This window comes from Phaseolus vulgaris, chromosome 2 (assembly GCF_051622355.1).
Source record: "Phaseolus vulgaris cultivar YP4 chromosome 2, ASM5162235v1, whole genome shotgun sequence".
In the NCBI taxonomy this organism is placed as follows: Eukaryota; Viridiplantae; Streptophyta; class Magnoliopsida; order Fabales; family Fabaceae; genus Phaseolus; species Phaseolus vulgaris.
In genome coordinates, this window is record NC_143499.1 from 35,535,852 (window position 1) to 35,552,820 (window position 16,969).

At 29.5% G+C, this 16,969-nt stretch overlaps 1 long non-coding RNA gene across 4 annotated transcripts; it reads left to right on the plus strand.

Moving 5' to 3' along the window:
- Positions 1-3,575: 3,575 nt before the first annotated feature.
- Positions 3,576-6,458, plus strand: LOC150029142 (uncharacterized). Of its 4 annotated transcripts, none has more exons than XR_016519045.1 (6): positions 3,576-3,747; positions 4,374-5,100; positions 5,227-5,252; positions 5,330-5,385; positions 5,453-5,543; positions 6,227-6,458. It is a non-coding gene; the product is annotated as an uncharacterized LOC150029142 (long non-coding RNA). The 4 variants fall into 4 exon arrangements; XR_016519046.1 differs by having other exon boundaries at positions 5,001-5,100; XR_016519047.1 differs by lacking the exons at positions 3,576-3,747; positions 5,227-5,252 and having other exon boundaries at positions 4,290-5,100.
- Positions 6,459-16,969: the final 10,511 nt, after the last annotated feature.

The following is a 16,969-nucleotide window of genomic DNA, read 5'->3' on the forward strand; positions in this document are numbered from 1 at the left end:
AAATGGTCAAACAAAGCTACAAGACACCAACATTAGTAGCTTCCTTTGTACCATGCAGAATTTAAATTAATTACACGCAAAAATGTTTAATTCAAACTGATGATTTTTTTTTTTGAAGTGGTATTAATTTCAGTGTTTTAATTTATTTTTTTAAAATACTTTTGTTGTATTAAGTGTCTAATTTTTTTTTTTAATTCAGTATCTGTTTTTTTTTCTTTTATCTTATCATCAACTAAAATAATGTAAGTGATTCCTTATATAGTCATTATTTATATATGAAATAAAAAAATAACATAATCAAGTTTTAATTTTCTTATAATTTAGTTATTTTTTAATTAATTTTTTATTTAAAAAATGTTTTATTAAGTATAAAAAAAATATTTTTAAACTTTTTAATTGAATATTTGTAGTCTGATTTGATTTGAAAGTTTACATTCTCAAACACAAGAACACATGTTTTGGAAAATAATAAAAACAAATATCTAGAACCCTAATTATCCTTATCAAATAAATACGAAACAATGTTGTATGATAAAGATAGTTAAGGTTCCAAAATTATTTTTTTTATTGTTCAAGTTTATAGTATTGTTCTTCATGCTGCAAAATCAAATGATCATGTTATCACAATTGATGGTACAAACTTAATTAAATAATATAAAAAAATTAAATAGAAGAAACCTTTTTAATAGAAACTTAATATGAAAATACCTAAATTTATAAGAACATAAAACTTAATTATGCCTTATTCTATTTTTCATGTGAAGACACATAGAAAATATATAGAAAATGAAGATACACAGTAACAATCAGATTAGTATACTTGACGATAAAATCAAATGATTAAAAATATATTAAAAAATATAAAAATTATAGACATTCAATATAACGAAATTTTATAATAGAAACTCATTTAAAAATATTTAAATTTATGAGAAACTAAAACTTAGTTAAACATACAAATAATATAATATAATTATTTATTTTATCAAATTAAAATTATTAATTATATTTAGATAATAAAATAAAAGTATTTTAGAAATATAAAATTAATTTGGTCGTTAAGAGAAAAAAAAAATGGTAGCACTGAATTAAATTTGATATTAAGAAGTCAAATTGATGTCATCCATTAGTAAATGTTAGGAAATTCTTGGACCGAATTAGAACATTCATAAATAAGTTGGTTTTGTGAGATTTTTGTTCTATTCATGGACATAGACACAATTATGGTATACTACTTCTATTAGTTAGTGGAATACTAATTACATTGTTGTTCTTGCTTATCAAGTTACTGAGCAACATAATCTAAGTACTCCACTTTATCAAACATCCATACATCTATGGTCAACATATTTCTAAGAATACTATAAATAAGTTTTATACCTTTCCAATTTTCATTCTACACGTGTTCACTTTTTTATACTTGAGAGAATTTCCAAGGGAGGCACCACGTGAGGAATCTAAAGAATGGTTTTGAGATGGAATTGAGGTCAGAAAATTAAAATCACAAAAGCACACTTGATAATGAATTTGAGAAAAAGGATATGAAGACAATTAAAATGATTTTGAGTATGGAGATCCATAAAGTTTAGGTCCAGAAGAAGCTATTTTGTGTTAAAGGAAGTATATGCAAAATATATGGTTACATGTTTAGGGATGGAGTGTTACAAAGTCGTAAATATAATATAACATTTTAAAATTGTAATATACTATTTCTAATACTGTGATTATGATAAATCTTATATGGTTTATGAAATTAGTATTTCAATGTAGGTAAGAAAGGTTCATCTTACTCAACAATTAACGATTACAAACTTTGACTAAAATCTTTCATTTGAAAAAATATAGGAGTTTAGTTAAATTTAACATTCATTTGATGAAATCAGGGACATTCATTTGATGTAATCAGGGACATGTAAACATGAAATCTTCACATTTTTCATTTCATGAAATATTGATTAACTAACTCTAGGATTCCATTTCATGACTCTTAGTTCGACAAACTCTACAATGAAAAAGTATTGTTTAACATGTCTTAGGAAATAATGTAAAGAGACAAGTCGAAATAATAAGAAAAACGATCTATGTTGCAGAAAAGAAACGTGTATGAAACACATGTAAAGAATAATTGTGTGAGCAAAGTAAGTTATTTCAATTAAGCTTTTAAAGTATTCAAAGTCTTAACCTATGATTTGACCAAAAATTATTTTCATATGACTAATTGAAGTTTTAAAAGATAAAGTGACAAGATTATTACTTAGAATCTTTTTAACATGGTTATTCACTCGGATAAAAACAAAAGATTTGTGTTAAGGAAAAATTCTAAAACCCTAAAATTTTGATTAAGTGTTGAAAAAAAATAAATATAAAATATGGTCATACTTCGTTTATAAGACAATAATTCTAACATATTATGTAAGACACAAATGTTTCATCTTATAAACGATATAACATTATGTTATCTTTTTCTTAAGTCTCAATGTTATCTTTTTCTTAAGTCTGATAAGGTGCATAAAAGAATATATGAAATACACACAAAACATTAAGCATATAAACTAAGTTAGCCTCATACTTTAATAAATATCTATATGGTTATTCTATGTTGCAATGAATGTTTGTCTATCAAAGGGATTCATTTAAAGATGAAATAGGAATTAATATCGAGATCTCTTAGAAAATGAGGTAAAGTTGCTTTCTTCGTCAACTCTCTAACACAAAAAGCCTTTTAATTCTAACCCAATTATCTGCCTTGTACAATGTGCACTTTTACCATGAATTGGTGTAAAAGGCTATACTACCTAAGAAGATAAGCATTGTTAGTTATCAATGATGTTGCATAGAGAAGAATTAAATGCAATAATTCATGTTGAAACTCATCAGATGCAAGGTGAACATATAAGAACTAAAGTTACTCAACATATATAAATGGCCTTTCAATTCCTATCTTCTTTCAAGGCCTATATAAAGCCTACCATCAAGAAGAATAGCAGAAAGAGTACTAGCTGCACTATGTCAAAACATTCACTACAACATTTTTTAGTTTAGACCACGCCAAAATATACCACGGGTATAAAAGTGTTGCCTAAAGGTAGAAAAAACCACACTTTTATAAATGTGGCTTAAAAATTAAAATAAACCACGGTTTTTAACCCGTTGCCATTTTAAGCCACAGTTTTTAACCCATTAAAGACTTAAGCCACGGTTATAAAACTTGTAATACTGTGGGCTTTCAGGTTTAATAGAAAACTTTAGCAAAATATAATTTGTGGGAAAATTTTTCCTTCTTCCCTCTCTCTTGAAAATTAATGTACACAAAATACTGTCTCTCCTCTCCCGCACGTTCCTCCCATTTTGGAGCATGTTCTTCACACTTTGGAGCGCCTTCTTCTTTCCAAATCACATCGCGCCTTCTTTTGCCCAAATCCTCTCGCGCACTTTCTTCTTCCAAAAAGTCATAATGATCCCAAAATTCTGAACTTGGGGTGTGAGTTGGAAACCCTAACTTGTAAGTATCACATGCCCTCTATGTATGTTTGAATCGGTGAACTATTGATTAATACGCTAATACACAAGTGAGCATTGCAATTTGGTGCGAGTTGGACGGTGAAATCGGTGTTCACTGGAGGCAAACAAAGTTCTTCCTGGGTGAGGAGGTAGAGAGTTCCGGTGAAACTGGTGACCATTGGAGCCCAACAAAGTTTTTCGTGGTGAGGAGGTAGAGAGTTCGTCGTTTGCGGTGAAACCCTAAAGGTTAGCATAGATTGATGCTCATACGCGTTTTATGAAGGGTGGAAAGGTAGAGGTTTTATGTGGGTAGAGGCAGAAAAGGTGTCTGAAGGTAAAGACATGTGTTCAATAATCTGCTATGCAACAGGTATCTAGTGAGAGGTATTCTAGGTGTGAAAACTGCTTAAGTAGGCAAGTAGAAGTATTAATAGTCCTTTTTTACTCTTATCGGCTGGTTAAATAGATGGACAATGCAGTAACAATAGTAGAAGAACAACAGTTCATAAAAGGTAGTGAGGAGAAATGGGGGAAGCATTAAAGATTTGGAGGAAGGAGGAAGTAAGGAGCTCATGATGGAATGATGGAATCTAAGCCAGGAACATGCTAACACACAATTAAGTATGAGGCACAAGACTTTTCCATACCATATGAAGAAAGAAAAACGTGTTGTGCTTGTTTCGGGAGTGTAAGAGAAGTGTGTTAAAGTGATGCATGGTGCTAATTCTTCTAGCAGTGGTAGTATTCTATGTAATGTTGTCACCCATTTGTATCCAAATCAAGCCAAAACACAAGAATATGGAATGGTAGCCAGAAGCAAACCAAATTAAACTAAGTATGCAGGGGAATGACAGCTTGTTTGCATTTTGTAGGTGCAGACCTTGTGATGCAGGGGAGGGACTATCCTATCCAAACATAACCAGCGAAGATGCACTTTTGGGAGATGACTTCACAGCTAATAATTTTGTAGTCATTGGACTTGTTCATTGTGCAAGTGGATCTGTGGTTCTGCTGGTGGTGTAGTATCATTTAAGTATCTTTCATGTTCTAACTGATTTGTGTATGATGTGTGATTTATGGTGTGCATAGAAGACCAATCAAAATCTATGCAATCTCAGAAAAAGGCACTGAGTAGGGTGCCATTTAGTCTGCGGCAACACTGAATGTCGTTGGTGGGTGTGTGTAGATTTCTCTTTCAAGAAAAAAAAGGAAGAGAGATACAATGAATTCTCAGTATATCTTTTAAGACAAACGTAGGATGAAGCAGTACATGCATGATGATAAACTTGTTTATATATTTACAAAATTCATGTTATGTTTTATATATTTTGGGTTGTATAATCTCAAATATATTCTTAATACATTTTTAAATTGTGTATCCTGTTCTCCAGAGTTTATATTTTCTTTGTTCTGTAGTTTCTTTTGTTTTCAGTAAGGTTTTCTCCTTACTTTGTTGATTTTATTATCTGCTCCACCCTGTCCAATGGTTCCTTTTGCAGCTAACTGGTGAAATAGTGGGAAAAGTAGAGGTTGTAGCTTATATGCATCAAAGGAAGGCAGAGATGGCCAAGCATTCAGATGCCTTTATTGCCTTACTAGGTTAGCATGAACTGATAATACTTGGTTGCATTAAAAAAATTGAAATGTGACTTCATTTAATGGTTTGAATTTTAAGGTTATAATTGTGGGAGCAATAATTTATTTTTTGGTATCATGGAGATACAGACTTGTGGCAAGCCAATTTTAGAAAGGTAGCCTTCTAACATCACATACCATTAGTTTCCTATTAAATGGCCAATTTTAATCCTACATATATGTTTCCCTTCAGGATCTGTATTCATTGCCTTCAGGATCTGTATTCATTGATTGCCTTTGCTTTGGCAGGTAAAAATCTTTATTTTTTTGACAATGCTCAAATATAGGTAGGTGCTGACACCAGTGATTATTTTAGTTATTCAAACAGTAGAAAGAGATCTAGAACCAGTGACGAGGAAAAGGGTTATAAGGCAATTTGTGGCCCTGAAGATAAAAAGCTCCTTAAGGTAAAAATAGCAATAGTAGCAATAGTAGAAGTATTGGGATGTAGAGACTTGTTTATGTGTGCTTCACAATGCAAGGCTATATATATATATATGGAGTCAGAAACAGATATTAGCATACCTGTCATGTAACAAATATTATTAAAAAAAGGAAACAAAATTAAATATTGAAGTGTTTAAGGTCTATTTATGATTCAATATTTTATTGCAGTGCCATATTCTACTTCTTTATATAAATGTTTAAAAGTCATTTAACTAATTTAAGCGTATTAAAAATATTTTATTTAGTTAATAACGTTAAATTTATTATTTTAAAAGAAATATATTCTACTTCCTTATATAAATATTTAAGAGTTATTTAACTAATTTAAGCATATTAAAAATATTTCATTTAGTTAATAACGTTAAATTTATAGTTTAAAAAAATATATTTAAAATTATTAAGATCCGTAACTTTATCATTTTTACTTCATTGTTTTTCACCTAATTTGTTAATGTATGATAGTCAGATTTCCTAATTCTCATAAAAGAAAAAATAAATTTATTTTACTTTTATATAGTATTTATTATAATGGATTTGATTAAGACATGTTATTTGATTATTTATATAATTATATTTTGGTAATTGTTATATTTATTTTGTTTGAATTAGATTTAATTAGTATATATTTATGTATATTTTGCAGTTTGAAGGCAATGAAGACTACGAAGACAATCTTGAAGAAGAATAAATTTATTGATATGTAGTAAAGAAATAATACATTATGTTTTTTTAATTAAGTTTGTAATTTTAATTTTGAAGACTTGATTGTTATTATTATACTTTAAGACAAAATTTTATTATGTAGTTTGAACACATCTATTGAAATATGTGAGATTTTGGGTCACTTCTATTTCAATATACATTATCTTTCAATATTTATTCTTTCCAACCTGAACTTTTTGTATGAGTAATTCCTCTAAAACTAAAAAAATGTATTGTTGTTTTTATCAATACTTTAAGCAACGCTTTTGGAATTGTGGTTGTTGTAAAGATTTTAGGCAACGGTTTTATAATTGTTGTCTTTATAAAAACCGTGGCCTATTACAAACGGCCACGCTCACTTGGACCACGACTCAAAAACCGTTGTCTAAACTTCAGGTCACAGTTTTTATGCTGTTGCCTGAAGTAATAATTGTTGTAGTGATTGTTCAAATCTAAAGCAATTCTCAAAAGCTTTAGAAAAGGATCTCAAAGCTTAAAGCATGAATGTTGCCAAAATGCATGTCTTGAATAACATTATGGAAAATACTAAGAGTGTTAGTCTAGCTATCTAGGAGAGTGAGCGTACCTTTGTATTCCTTGAAAGATGTAATCCCTCCATTGAGAGCAAACACTTTATCTGAACTATGAGAGAAACCATTAGACACAATCATCCCTAGTAGTTAGACCTAATGATCTTATTGATCATTGAAACACCAAACCTTAAGACTTTAGTCGAAAGTGGTTGTTAAGCAAATAATACTCAAGAGGTTAGTCAGGAGTGACTACGAGCCCAAATAATACTTGTTAAGTCAATAGTAGACTGAATAAGAATACTCAAGGGGTTAAGAGTGGCTACGAGCCCAAAGAGTACTTTAATGTACTTTGTAGCATTAGTCTATCTAGTTGACATTTACTTATTGGTCAAGAACTAGATGTTAATTTTAAAGACAAAAATATTAATCATTGTATATTATATAATATTTTATAAACTAAAAATTATTGATATATAAAATAAATTTTATTATTAATAAAAATTGATAAAGTAATCTCTAAATTGATATCTAACATTAGTTACTAAGATTTTAGCTACTAACTATTTTAGATTCTAAATTAATCATTAATTTAATTAAAGATTGATTTAGAATTTAAAGTAATTAGTAGCTAAAACTTTGGTAACTAATGTTATATGTCATTTTAGAAATTATTTTATAATTTTTTATTAAAAATAAAAATTACTTTAAATACTAATAATTTTTTAGTTAATAAAATAGTATTTAACTTAATTTTACATGTTTTTTTTGTCTCTAAATTAGTTGATATTTAATAAAAGAAAATTTAGTGTAAAATTATCAATACAAAAACTTGATTTAATAAAAAATAAAGAGAAGCATAAAATTTATAGAAAATGAAGAAATTAAATTCATACAAATTAGTTAACAAATGAATGTGTTCATTTTTTTTTCCTTCTCATAGTCTAGTTTATATCCTTTCAATACTTACATTATATATTTATTGTTTTACCTTATTTATCTGAAACAAATATATTCTACTATCAAAATACAAAACGATATAGGAATATGGCTTTTTAAATAATAAAGGTAAACAGTAAAGGTAATAAATTAATATTTTTTATTCATTTATACGGTTTAATATCCTCAAAAATACTTAAATTATATGTTTCCTTACGTTGTACTATTGTATTATCATTGATTTTTGGCCAATCAAACCATTAAATATTTAAAATTCATATAAAAATAATCCTAGCCATGCATGCATATACACTTAAATTTTCTTGAGACATTAATTTTCTTTATTAATTTGACATTTTATATACATGAGTAAAAATGAATTATGAATCTCTATTATTGGAAAATTGAACAATTATTAGAAAATGTACAAGTATACCAAAATTAAGAAAATAAATCAAATGTATGAAACACATAATATTTAATTATATTATGAATATTGCACTAATTACCTACATTTTGTTTCTCTCTATTAGCATCACAGCTCCAAACCAGATACAAAGAGGTTCATCACTGCATAGCTTCCTTCCTTTGTTCTATCAGTGAGAATGGAAGGGAAAATGATCAAACAGAAAAAAAAACGAGAGATTAAGAAGATTGAGAATAATAGGGATCTCCTCATCACTTTCACCAAAAGAAAACGTGACATTCACAAGAAAGCCAGTGAGTTATCAACTCTTTGTGGAGCAAAAGTTGATATACTCATGCATACTTCATCTGGAAATTGGTTTAGTTATGGGGAACCTTCTCGCCAAGCGATGACAGTTTCCAAGGATAAACAAAACCCTTCAGAAGATGTCATTAATCAGCTTGTGGAGAATCAAACAAAAGTAGAGATAGATGAACTCTGTGCAAAAAATAAGACACTTACAGATCAAATGCACTATGAGGAAGAACGAGAGAAAGAACTTACAGAGATTCTCAAGACAAGAAATGCCCATGGTTGGTGGGAGGCCAAAGATCTTAATCGTGAACAAGCCAAAGAAATGAGGGCTTCTTTGATGGAACTCAAACAGAAACTGGAAAATGAACTTTCTATCAAGCGTGGGGAGAAAGATAGGTCTTCTCATCATGGTAAGGTCTTTTATCATTATTCTTATTTGTTGTTTGCATTGATTAATGATTTCATCATGGAAAGTGATAACATTTTGGTGGTGGTGTTGTTTTAGCTCCCCCAAATCAAGTGACTGGATTCAATTTTTGCCCTAATTACACAAGAGGAAGTAGCATATCTGAAGTTGTCTTTGGTGCTAATAATAATGAAGCTTGTGGAACTGCTGCAACTGAAAGTATTCTTCCTGATATTTCTTTTAGTCCCATAGAGGAAGGGAAAGAATTCAAATATTTTCCATATGGTGAACGTAGGGAAGATTTATTTGATATTGTTTATCCTCGCAAAAATCTTTATCGTGGATACAGTTTTTTTGTTGATGATCCAAATGATAGTGGCAAATCTGCTTTTGCTTCTTTTCCTGAAAAACAAGTGCAAGGACTTAACCCTATTGATGCAAATGGAAGTACCAGTAGTACTCGTGTCTTCTCATCATTTTCAAATCAATCCCAAGGAGATAACTCATTTCTACACAATGCAAATAACGAGAATATCGGAATAAGAGGTAGTTATGGTGACTTTGGCCTTTCTGATTGAAATCAATGTTGAGATAATGACTCTTTTTTCTGTGATGCAGGTAATGAGAATGTTGGTGGAAATGAGAGTGGTTCTCTTTTTTCTTCCTCCCCTTTGAATCAACAGCAAGAGACTAATCCGTTTATGGACATTGAAACTGACATGAAAGATGATTTTTCTTTTCCTACATTTCAATGGTCTTGATGAGCAAGGCTAGTTCTGAGATTTGTTGTTAGCATCATTACAGTTATGTTTAATACTTGAATTCTTGCAGTAGTATCTTTTATGCTAAATCATGGTGAAAGACGTGCTTATTTTGTTTTACCTGTGATATATTTGAACCTATATATCATGTAATAAATTTGCTTGAAGATTCATGGATTCGTGTTTTGTTTTCAATCAATTTTCTAATCTCTATAAAAGATAAATAAATATAACTAATCAATAGTTTGCTAACAAAGTGAACTGAAGGAATCTTTTGTTGGGGGTAGATAATAAACAAAAGAGAGTAATTGAAGTTCATATTGATTTTGTAGCATAAATTATTAACTATGTAATTTGTAAGAGATTTTATATAAATCTGCCATTGTCCATATTTTATAGAGGTTATTGCTTGATTAAAAGGTGAAAATTATTTAAATGTGATAATCGTTCAAAAAAAGTAGTTTTTTTCATCTAAAACAGACTTTATAATTAAGTCAAAATTCAATCTTCTATCGATGAAATAACAATATCTATTGTATATACAAGATTAGTGTGGAAATAAATCTAATACAATATTTAATGTATGAAGATAAATCTAATTACTAGATTTTTATAGACGTGTAAATTATAATAACTTTCCAAACTTTTTTAATGAGTAAAGTCACTTTAAAGTTTAATGTTATCTATCTAGTGGCTACGTTTTTTTTATTTTATAAAAAAATATAAATATTAGAGTTTGATTAGACGACACGATTATTGTTAGTGTTTTATTTCATATATGAAATAAAGAGATTTTTATAAGATTTTAATTTAAGCTGTTCAATATGCATAACAAAATGGTTGAACTAATAAACAAGAGAAAATGATATTATAAGAGTTAACGTCTTAACAAACTTGTATATGAGCAAGACATAACATCAAAGCATAAAACTAATTAAACCCTAAACCTAAAACTCTCTCTGATGCCCATGGTCATTCTTGCTCCCACTATCCCATTTTTGCTACTTTCAAGATGGTTCAAACCCTGTTGAGAGACCATGAAGAATGCTAAATCAAGTAGTTAGACCAGATGGCTTCATTCTCAGCTGATCAAATGTTGTGTAAGATATGCCAAAATTTTCAGACATTTACATTAATTGTTCCATCTCTTCCATAATTTGTTGAAGTTATTTCAGTTGCGCCAGCCACACTAGTTTTAGATAACCTCTATGGCCCAAAAAACCAACTCTAACTCTTAAGAAGCTCCACCAACCCAATCACCCCACAAATAACTCATGAACCATCTCAGTATTTTTGAACTCATCCCTAACCCATTCACAAACAACCGCTAACTCAACAACATGACACCTCTACACCTCAACTCAAAATATTTTAAGTTGTTTAGTATCATAGCCACCATGAGAAGTTGTGCAAGTTGACCATGGAAGAAGAAGGACATATCAGGAGAGGAAACAAGCTAATCTTTTATCTATAGACTCATTCGTCTATATCATTCTTCTACGTGGAGTAAAAGGCCAACAGTAGATGTTGGTGAACGGTTATTATGAACTCTCTTAATCACTCTAAACGAGTTGTAGAATAGCCCCAAATGCATGTCCCCTTGAACATTCTCTGAAGTGTTCAAGAGCACAAACAATGACAAGGCCTTTTTGTTGCCATTGAGCATACCACATCATCAGAGTGATGAGAAATCAATTGGTATGTTTGTCATGAGACAGATGAAGGATCCCTCTTCTTTCTTATCTTCTGAATCGAAGAGATTAAGGTCTTCTCAAGCATACATGAGATTTTTCTTCTTCAAAAAAATTCTTTTCTTATCAAACTCTTTTTTAGGACACTCTGACTTGTAATGTCTTGGTTTGTTACATTCATAGCAAACAACTTTCATTTTACGTTCTTTAACTACTTTATAGTGAACTTCTTTCATTTACTAAATTCTGTGTTTTTTAGTATCTTCTTGAACTTGTGAGTTAGGAAAGAGAACTCTTCTTCATATTGACTTTTTAGAGTTTGATCAATGAATCATCTACTGTTTCCAACGCTTTAGTAAGTTAGATCTTCTTCTGCTTTTGAGGTTAAGGATTTGAATTTTCTTTTATGAGCATTGCATTGAACAACTCCTCATGAACTTAAGGATATTAATTAAAGTAATGTCTTGAATTCCTTATATATTTTTAAGGTTGTTTCTTGATTAAATATCTCCATGAAGTCGACAAAGTTCTCATAATTTATGATAAGGTCATAATTCTCAAGACTCTTCCTAAGGAACGTAGTTCATTGAGACTAACTTGGAACCTATAGAACATGAGTTAGTGATTTCATTATGTTAAACACCTCTACAGATGAGTCAAAGAACTAAGTTTATTTCTTTTGACTTCTTTAGAACCCTCGTATGTGATACCTAACTTGTCCCACATCTACTTATAAACTCGAACGCATCAATCTTCATGTATTCACCTTTAAAGCTGACAAACATAAGAAAGTTATGTGCTCTTGTATTGATCTGGTAATAATAGGATTTTATTTGCCATCTAGTGGAACGTGGTTGTCATTCCAAACATGTCCACATGACATGACTCAAAGAAATTAATCATCTTTTACTTCCAATAGCCATACTTCACGCCAATGAACAAAGATGAATGACTAAACATGTGACCTTCTACTAGGGAAAATATCAACAGAACTAACATTTCCTTAAGTGATTTTGATTACGTGTTTATAAAACATAAAAGTATATTTGTTTCTAAGTATCAGATCTTGGTAGATCAGTTCTTTTTTCTGATAACCATGGACACAAAAACATCTTGCATATATATCTTTTCCTAGTAAACTCGAGTTTAGACAAATGTTAAGACATGTAATCTTCAACACTTCACAATACTATTTTTTTTATAAGCAATAATGAATAAATAAATATGAGTCACTTTAAGGATGATTCAATTCTTATACAACAAACCAAAACAATCCGCTAACATAAAACCATCCAAACTACTCTAAAGCCATCCAAAACTACTCTAAAAAAAGTAGCCCCAAATCCAAAAACAAATAAGCTAAAATCAGAGCTAAATCGAGTATAAACAAACCAAAGGTTCAAGACATCAATCTGAATAAGAAAAACAAGCGGAAAGAATTTTAGAAGAAATCCAAGATCAAACCTTCAATTGAGTCAAAGAAAAATTCTTTGAATGGTTCGTCACTCCACCTTTAAAAATAACCTTATTATTAAGATACTAAATCTCACTAACCACCGCAATCCAAACATTCCTCAAGGACAAATTAATAGAATTTGGTGCATTACTGCAAGAAATGAGATTGAGGATTAATAGAATCATTCGACTTCAACCCTAACCACGCATAGCAGAGACTCCATACTAACCAGGTGAATCGACAACCAAAAAATGGATGAAATAAATTCTCCTCTTTTTTCCCACAAAAGCAACACAGGATACTTTTAATCACAACCTCACGCTGGACTAAATTAACCTTAGTAGCAATATTATTTGCCAACACCCTCCAAGAAACAAAAAGAGTTGAAGGTAAAGATTTAATCCTTCAAAAGGCCTTAAACAACGACAGATGATCCCCTTTAGAATCTCCTTTTAGAATAACGTAAGTTGACTTAACCGAAAACTCTAAACATGCTTCATCTTTCCGGACCCACTTATCAGCTTTTTCCAAATTAAGAACTAAGTCATGGACCACCTCCAGAAGCTGACTGGCCTAGTTCTTCTCTCAATCAATAGGCTCCTTCTTCAACCCAAATTCCACACCCAAACATTGTTAACCCAAGTCCCACAACAATCCAACAAAGCTTCTTTAAAAACACTAAGAGAAAAGAGCCTTGGAAATTCGCTCTTTAAGGCATCATTATCCACCCTCCTGTCTTCCCAGAAATTAATAGACTTTCCATTACCAACTTCTCACTTAAAACGATTTTCGAAATTCATACCCCAATCTTCCAACTTCCATATCACCTTCAAATCTCTCTACCACAGAGAGTCTTTTTTGTTTAACCGAAACTTTTTCAAAACATAGTAAAACATTCATAAGTCTTTAAGAAGTATTTCTCAAAATGTTATTTCATCTAACCACCAAGAAAATCTCGCAAGAAATGGTCTCTCAAAGAATATGTCACAATTGCTATGCATAGATCATTCACCTTGTACAATGACTTTTACTCAATATGAGACAAAAGTTATTTGACCTAGGTCCCATAAGTTATGTTAAGTATTAAAATGTTTCTTCAAGATAAAGTTTACATCAAATGTTGCAAGAAGAGAATTTATTGCAACCCTTATTGCCTACAATATCATATGCAACTTGATGAACAAAACACTTATCAAGATTCACTACAACTATAAAAGATTTGCAATGACTATCTTTCATAACCTCTATAAATAGAAGATATCCTATTTAGTGGAATTTGATAGTGTTGATCAAGAACTAGATAGTTTCAGTTATAGACAAACTAATATAAAAGTCTTTCTTCCCTTTGACTCTTTCAAATTACATATTATCAAATTGTTATCTAACTAGACAAAGAAGGAGTTTCTTTTTAAACAAAATTTGCAAAAATATCTTGATAATAAGTCCATCAACTAAAAAAATTTTCGATCATTATATCATATGTTGTTCTTGTGAACAAAAAAAATTTAATACACAATTTAACCTCCCTTCTTGTGCATTTGACCTATTTTTCACACTATTGCACAATGAGTTTAAGATGAAGGATTTAGGGAATGTTGTTCAAATTCTAGGCATAGAGGTCAAATGATATCATGCTCAGAATAAGTTTTTTCTATGTCAATAGCAATACATCAAAAGGTCTTTAACCATTTTGACATGAGTGGTGCCAATCAGTTGTTACTCTATCGACATCGTCCGTTCATCTACCTGTAGCTAATACTACTCTATCATAAGGAATACATGTTCTATGTTCCTTATGCTAGCGTACTTTTTTTATAATATGTGTGATGTTGTGCATTAAACTAGAACTTGCTCAAGCAATAAGTTTGGTGAGTAAGTACATGATGAATTTAGGTAATGAACACTAGCAAATGGTGAAGCGTATTTTAAGGTACTTAAAGGGTAAAGGGTATGTTGATGTTTGATTCATCTTAAAGGGTGCATTAAGTGTTGTTTTCCATTGGTAGATCATCTAATATACAATATTGAAGTGTTTAATAGAATCTTTTGTAGTTAAAAGTGTTTATTGTTGATTATTATTAAATGATTATTCTATTATAGTTATTTAAGATTTTTATGACATTCTATTATAGGGTTAGTTAAATCAGTACTAACCTATATACAATGTAGTCTTAGTAATATTTTGTAGATATTAATTATATTTGTTGATGTCATTGCAGATAAAGGTAATTTCAGTAATAATAATTTTTCGCAACCAAAAAGGGAGAAATATTTCTACCTTTTATATGAAAACTAACTTGTGTAGGATGTTTATGTTCCTTATTGTTAGAGATATATTGTTCTATGTATATAACATTTTCTTTTCTATATTATATGTTTTAGGAAGGGAAATTCACGATACTCCATGTGTTGGTATTTTATGTTTTACAACATGTATTGTTTTTTTTTGAAAAAATATTTGTCATTTATATAATACTTTTACATATGTATATTTACATGCAATGACTCTTGTATGATATTTATTGTTTCAATTGTTTTCTCTATTTATTTATGAGGTGAGGTTTACATTCACTTACAGACACTCCTCATGACTAAAAAATCAATTCGAGAATTCCTAATACAAGTATTCAACTAGTTCGGACTTGGCTCTGATACTAGATTAAAAATGGACTTTAAGTCTAATTCAACCTCATAAAACCAACTTATGAAGTGAGGTTTGCACACACTTATAAAGAATGAATTATACAAATCTCTAGTCGATGTGGGACCTCCAACATATTATGGAATCAATCTAAAATTAAAGTTATTTGAAAGTGAATAAGTTTATTAGCATGTGAATTATTAATCTTTTAACCTTAATTAAATTGATTTAATGTATACATTTTAAATTGTTTATATTGATTTATATGAAAAAAATTTAACATGTAAATTTATCAACTATCATATTAAACCTAAATTAATTTAAATTAATAATGATTCTTCTTACATTTTACTATTTCATGAGATTTGTTTTAGCAAAAACAATTAAATATAAATAGTTCTTAACATTTTAAAATATATCTAAAATCTATCTATTACATATATAACAATATATCTATTTTCGTTTTATGATATATCTCTTATTCCTATTTTATCTTAACATATTTTAAAATTTAAAAAAATAAATAAACAACTTACATACTAAAAGTAAAGGCACACACTTCAATTACTTTATAAAATTTACACTTATTTTTTCATACAAATTTATACAGTTTTTCTAAAACTTCTGGTATTCAGATTATAAATTACATATATTAAATATAAAAATAATAATATAAATAGTAATTTTTAGTTCATGATAACGCATGTGCTCCACTTGTGTGTATATATATAATCTTCTTTCTCCCATTACTACATTCACAGCAAAAATTTGGTAAGTGTAGAAAAGGTGGAATTATTAACACTTGGATGTGATGTACTTGAATTTTATTTTATTTTATAGGCGCAAGTGACTAAATTAGCCTGCTGCTATATTTTGTTACGAAGAAATTCTTTCAAAAAAAGTATTTATAAAAATATTTATTTATTAACATGCATTTTTTTTTTAAGTATTTTTTATCAATTTTAAGTTTATTCTTATGAATGTTAGAGATCTCACGTCAACTAAAGATTAAGACATTTCATTGTATATAAGTGAGTGTCAGCCTCACCATGAGCTGGTTTTATAGGGTTGAGTTAGACTTAAATCCACTTCGTAATATGGTATCAGAGCCATTTTCGAGACTATCCTAACAAGTATTTATTGGATTTATCAAGTCACCCGCTATCCGACTCTTATCGGCACCCATAATATAACACACACAAAATCTTAAAGATAAAAAAAATTAAAAAATATGAAATATCATAAAAAAATTATGATGGAGTAAAAATATATTGAACCCTTTTTATACAATAGAATTTCCTTAATCTTAAACCTATTATGAGTGAGCAAGGGCCACTTAGCCCTCCAATTGTAGGACCAAAAGGGAGGGTGGGGAGATGAACACAATTAATGAATTAATCAAGCAAATAAATAGCTATTAATTGCAAAACAAAATTATTTAAAAGCCAATACACACGTGAGATCATGAGTCAAGAGTCAAAGCAGAAAGTCAACTGAAGGAAAGGGTTTTATTTTATTTTAAAAAAACCCTAAAAAAGC